The sequence below is a fragment of the Diceros bicornis genome, chromosome 28 (genome assembly GCF_020826845.1).
Source record: "Diceros bicornis minor isolate mBicDic1 chromosome 28, mDicBic1.mat.cur, whole genome shotgun sequence".
Lineage (NCBI taxonomy): Eukaryota > Metazoa > Chordata > Mammalia > Perissodactyla > Rhinocerotidae > Diceros > Diceros bicornis.
The window spans coordinates 7416898-7423087 of record NC_080767.1 but is presented as its reverse complement, the minus strand read 5'-3'; the positions used below and the strand labels follow the sequence as shown (position 1 = coordinate 7423087).

At 47.9% G+C, this 6190-nt stretch overlaps 1 pseudogene; it reads right to left on the bottom strand.

The window, feature by feature from the left end:
• Nucleotides 1-248: 248 nt before the first annotated feature.
• LOC131393774 (calicin-like) lies at nucleotides 249-2284 on the bottom strand (annotated as a pseudogene).
• Nucleotides 2285-6190: the final 3906 nt, after the last annotated feature.

The window sequence follows — 6190 nt, the reverse complement described above, 5'->3', positions numbered from 1 at the left end:
AGATTAGTGACTGTTGGAGGAGCCTGAGGCTTCACAGTTCCAAGCAACTGCTTTACCTGTCAGTCTAGCAGATGCCTGCGAGGTGTCTACACAGGACAGAACAGGGGGTTTCCAGACACCACCTCGGCCAGTGCCCGGGAGATGCTCAGTCCCACCCACTAGGGACTCCATTCCAGCCTCAGCTTGGATTCCCCCAGTGACAGAGTAGCCCTGAGTTTCCACCCACGGGGAGCAGCCCTAGCCCAGGATCTCCCCTTCAGGGCCAAACGCAGACTGAAGCACTAATAAGAAACCTACAGGCCGTCTTCCTCTCTTTCTCTCTCTCATTAAATTGTGAATAATGCACTTACTTATTCTCCCACTTAAAAAGTGCTTTAATTCCTTTGAAGAACCTTACAAGGTAGCTTGGCTAGACAGCAGGGGGGACAGTCCAGTGCCTCCAGTGGGGGGGCCAGGGTCTTCCACTGGCCTGTCTTTTGGTCCAGCAAGTAGGCGCTTGGATTGATGGTGGAGTCTCTTTTGTGAACATTGCTGGCTGTGGTGACACCCCCACATATAAACAGTCCGCTGTCTCCAATGGAGCATATAGCATGGGACTCATCCAGGGGGCAGTTGTCAGGCAAGAGAGGCACTGATGTGGCTGTCTTGTTGGCCTTTATCTTCTGCAGTCTGATGTCCACACTGTGCCGGTAGCTGTGAACGCAGAGGGTGTTGTCATGATTGAAAGAGAGCAGGGGCCAGTGGTTGAACTCAATGGGGAAAGTGATACTCTGGACCATCTCCCCAGTGTTGGTGTCAAGCAGTCCACCACCCTGACCCAGGAGATGTAGCCCTTCACCAAGCACTGTCCAGTAACAACGTACAAGATTTGGTCACCCCTGGTGATCACAGATGTGCCATCCATAGAGATGCTCTCTTCTCTGCCAGGCACCAGGCCTCCTTGCACTCATCATAATGACAGATGTCAGAGACATATTCTTTTGGGGTAATGCTCCCGCCCACAGATTACACTGTCCCCCCACAGGTCACCATGGTGTGGAAGACAAGTCCAACTGTCAGGTCAGGGAACTTGGTCCAGGAGTTGTCATCCATGTCACACCGCCAAGCCATCTTCAGCCCTGAAATCCGGTCCGTGGTGCCACCCGAGATGTAGATGTAGCAACCAGCAGAGGTGGCACTAAGTGCTGCTGCCTGATAGGGCATCTCTGAGAGCTTCAACCACAGGTTCTCCTGAATGATATAGGCAAACACTCCATCGCTGAACTTGCCCTGGGGCTTCTGGCCACCTAAGATGACCACCGAATTAAGCAAGGCCCCCTTCCGCTGCTATCTCAACAGGATGGATGGCCCCTCCTGCTTTCATTCGTCAAGGACACTCTCAATCAGGGTTGTGTGGGCTGAGCTGTTCTCCATGTTTTTCAACTTGTTGCTGGCAAATGAGAGTGTCTTATTGGAGATGGCATTGAGATTGACCTAAGAGAAAAAGTTGTTGAAATGCTTCTCCTGCTCATCCTTCCGGAAGTACAGCCAATTTATGAGTGCCCTGAGAGCCTGGTCCTCATTGAGCACATGCAAGTTTTTATCTTGAAGCAGGCAGCCAAAGATGACAGGTGGACAGCACAGGAAGCCCTCAGGCAGGGAGCTCTTAGAACTGGTCCAATAGCGGAAGTTGTCGCGAATGCTAGAGTAGGCCAAGTCTGATACCTCTTTGAGCCCATAAAACTCAGCCAAGACGAGGTAGTGCAAGCAGCTGGCATGGCAGGTGGACTTAATCAGGACATCATCGCAGTGGATTTGAAGGCGTGGGGTGCTGAAACACCCAACGAAGGAGCTCCTCCACCTTCTGCTCCGAGATCACCACCTTGCCGCAGCAGAAGTAGTCCAGGGGCTGGTCCACGGTGGCCGGACTCAGATAGTTGAAGTCAAGGGTGATAAAGAGCTCATAAGTGGTCTTCACATCTTTTCTGGAGATGAGGCTCTTCACTGCTGGAGAGACAGCAGCCAGCACATTGCAATGTGCATAAAAGACATGGTGGTCCACAGTCAGGGCCATGTCCCAGTACTCTTTGTGCTTCCTCTGTTCGTTCAGTTTCTGCAGCAGGCAACCGTCATAGCGGTTCTCAGTGAATTCCAATTCCACGGTGCTTCTTGCTGGCTGAGACAGAAGATCAGCAGAAGGTACTGGAGAGAAGACTTTCTCAGGCCACTGGGATTCAGAGTGATGGTTGTCTGCAGAGCAGTTGACTGGGAAGGAGTAGAGGGTGGGAGAGAGGATGACGTCACAGAGCCATCACAATGCAGGCCCCCCTGAGGCCTTTCTCAGAGGCTCAAGGCCTTTCTTGCTTCTGATGGCTCCAACCTGTCAAGGCCAGATACCCTGTCAGGACCTAGTGCCCAGGGCCCAGAGCTCAGGAGGAAACTCAGAAACGGGTTGTGACTCCTACCTGGGACCTTCAAACCTCAGTTCAAGGCTGCTTCTGGAATGTCAGAGCCTGTTGGCCAAGGCGTGGTGTAAGGAGGGATAAGGGCAGGCTGGGGGAAGGAAAGAGATTATTAGATCATCCAGAAGAATCCTCCCACTGTACAGGAGGGAAACTGAGGCCCAGAAAAGAGAAGGGACTTGTGCAAGATCACACAGCCAATTGGAAGTACCTTTCTGTAACTTAGTACTCTTTCTACCCTTCCAGAAGCTTCTCACTACTCAGCTTTCCCCAGCCTCTGATTCTCAGGCCTGGAAGTGCCTTTCTCTGCCAAGGTTCTGCCCATCAGAGAAGAAAGGCTCTGTCCTTTGGCTTCTGACCTTTGTGGCCACAGACACCACTCTTCTTTAACATAGAGGGAGAGGTGGAGGCCACTCCCTGGAGCAGGGATGCTGGAGGTAGCATCTGGTGAGCGGGGATGGGAGGGCCTCAAAAGCCCCGATCATTTCAATTCCATGGCAAACTGGGACATCCTCTGCACATTCCCAAGTCTCTGGTGGTAAAACATTGGAGGCTGTGGGGGTCAGCTCTCTCCATCAAGTGTGGACTTGGACAAGTTGCTCAGACTCTCTAAACCTCAGTTTCCTCATGTGTGAGATGGGAACAACAGTACCTGCTTCAAAGGTTGTTAAGAGTTTAAATGAGAAAATGACTAGAGAATGTTAGCACAGTTTGGCTCATAGCAAATGTTAAATAAACCCTAGGTGCCATATTGTTTAGTGCCATCAAGTGGATTCAGACTCCTAGCCACGCTGTGTACAGCAGAGCAGAACCCTTCCTGGTCTTTTTTGTATAATCCTCTCACCATTTGGTGCTAAATTGGACAGCACTCCGCTGCTATTCATAAGGTTTTCTTGGCCAATTTTTTTCAGCAGTGGGTGGCCAGGTCCTTCTTCCTAATTTATCTTCGTCTGGAAGCTGTGCTGAAACCTGTCCATGATGGTGACCCTGCTGGTATCTGAAATCCCAGTGGCATAGTTTTCAGCATCACAGCAACTTGCAGCCACAACAGTATGATAACCAGATGGGTGGTGTGCTTCCCTGAGTAGGAAACAAACCCAGGGTGTTGGGTGTTGAGAGCAGTGAATCTTAACTACTAGACCACCAGGGCTGGCAGAATTGGTTTTTGATGTATTTGGTTAACATGAACAGTATTAATTACACTATTACTTTCTGCAAACTTTTCTCCATTATTTTCAGTTCAGTTATATAAGAATGTTCAAGATGCCATGATTCTCCTCAGGGTTATTTATAATCTACCTCAGTGGCTCTCAAAATATGCCCCTCCCACCAGCTATATTAGCATCTCCTAGGACTTTGTTTAAAATGCAAAGTATGAGGCCCCACCCTAGTGAGGTGAATGAAAGGCTCTGGAGGCGGAGCCCAGTAAACACGCTTTTAACTAGCCCTCCAGGAGACTGTTCTGCAGGCTAAACTTTGAGAGCCACTACTCCACCTCCTGGCTACTCAAAACTACCTTACCATCATCTGTGCCCTTGCTAGAACTCGGCATTTCAACAAGAACCAGGTGACGCTTAAGTAAATTAAAGTGTGGGAAGGGCTGATCTATCTCAGAGCCATAAATCTAACCCCAATCCAAATATGGGGTTTGCATTTATCCACCCCATCCCGCACCCACCCACACAAAGAGTATCTATGAGTGGTTTCTGGGGATGGGAAGGGGGGAGGCCAACAGAAAGAGCAGAGGCTTTTAATCTCTGAATTTGAGTCTATCACTCCTTTGGGAAAAACATCAGCACTGCATGTCCTAGTTAGGCAGAGCATGTTAGCAGTGCCATCTTTTGTTCCAGACAGACAGCACATAACTACCATTAAACCATCCTGGAAATGTATTGCTCTTAGGTGTCAGTGTTATTTCATAAGTTTTCATTTTTCTTTTAAAATAAGTGAATTTCAATTTTAATCCCAGGCATAATAAAATTACACAAGACTAGCTAACCTTTGTTTGTATCAACAATACTGTAGTGGGAATCTACCACTTTAAAACAAACCAAGGCGGAGGGGCAGGGGGGACTGGCCCGGTGGCGCAGCAGTTAAGTGCTGGAGCTCTGCTTCAGTGGCCTGAGGGTTTGCAGGTTCGGATCCCGGGCGCGCACCAAGACACTGCTTGTCAAGCCATGCTGTGGCGGCGCCCCATATAAAGTGGAGGAAGATGGGCATGGATGTTAGCACAGGGCCGATCTTCCTCATGAAAAAAGGGGAGGATTGGCATTGGATGTTAGCTCAGGGCTGGTCCTCCTCACAAAAAAATAAAATAAAATAAAACAAACCAAAGGGGATACACCTTTTCTGTTCTAACAAGGGTACCTTTACCTCAACAACTGCATCTACCCTCAACTTCCATGCTGCAGCCTCCACCTCCATACAGCTTGTGGGGAGTGGAAAATGTCCCCAGAACTCCACCTTTAACTCCCTGCAGCCTCCCTCAAAGGCTCAGAAATTTTCTTTGATAACCTGCACCCTAAGGCCCCTGCCTCAACCTCTCCCTTTGCTCTTCTCTCATTTTCCTCTGTTGAGCCTCAGGTCTGTCCTGAGTCGACTGTGAACATGCTGACTTTCTCAGGAAATTTGCCAGGTGAACTACACACACATTTGTGCCTGGGAATCAGTCTCCCTGCTCAATCCCACCTGACACAGCCCAATACTACAATCTGCCTTTTTAAAGCAGTTCCAGTTTCACTTCTAGTTCCTCCCAGGCTAGGGCCCCGCCCAATGCAACACAGCCCCTCTCTCTGAGCTTTCCTAACCCAGGAAGTAGCCTGGTCAATTCTGTGGGGTCCATACTCAATTTGACTTGCCTCTCTCCCTTCTTAAAGCAATCTCGGAATCAAAATTTCTGAAGCCCTTTTCAATTTGATAACTTTTCTTCCATAGAAGCAAAGACTTTTAATCAAGCCTTAAAATAAATTTGGGCCTTGGGTTTTTAATTATGTAGTATTGGGAAAAATAATGTAAGTATCCTATCAAATAATTTTATTTCAAAAGGAAACGTGTTGACATCTCAAATGTGCTATACAAAGATTTGGGTATGGTAAAACTAGTTTGATTTCTACCCCCACCCTACACAATTGTTTGTTAAAATCACTCATGTCAATTGAGACAGACTTCATTTTTTTTTTTATTGATGTTTTAATGGTTTCTAACATTGTGAAATTCTGGGTTGTACATTTTTGTTTGTCCATCACCCCATATATGACTCCCTTCACCCCTTGTGCCCACCCCCCACCCCCACTGCCCGGGTAACCACAGTCCAGTTTTCTCTGTCCATGTGTTGGTTTATATTCCACATATGAGTGAGATCATACAGTGTTTGTCTTTCTCTTTCTGGCTTATTTCACTTAACATAATACGCTCCAGGCCCATCCATGTTGTTGCAAATGGGACGATTTTGTCTTTTTTTATGGCTGAGTAGTATTCCATTGTATATATATACCACATTTTCTTAATCCAATCGTCAGTCGAGGGACACTTAGGTTGCTTCCACTTCTTGGCTATGGTGAATAATGCTGCAATGAACATAGGGGTGCATAAGCCTCTTTGGATTGTTGATTTCAGGTGCGTTGGATAGATTCCCAGTAGTGGGATGGCTGGATCATAGGGCATCTCTATTTTTAATTCTTTGAGGAATCTCCATACCATTTTCCATAGAGGCTGCACCAATTTGCATTCCCACCAGCTGTGTATGAGGG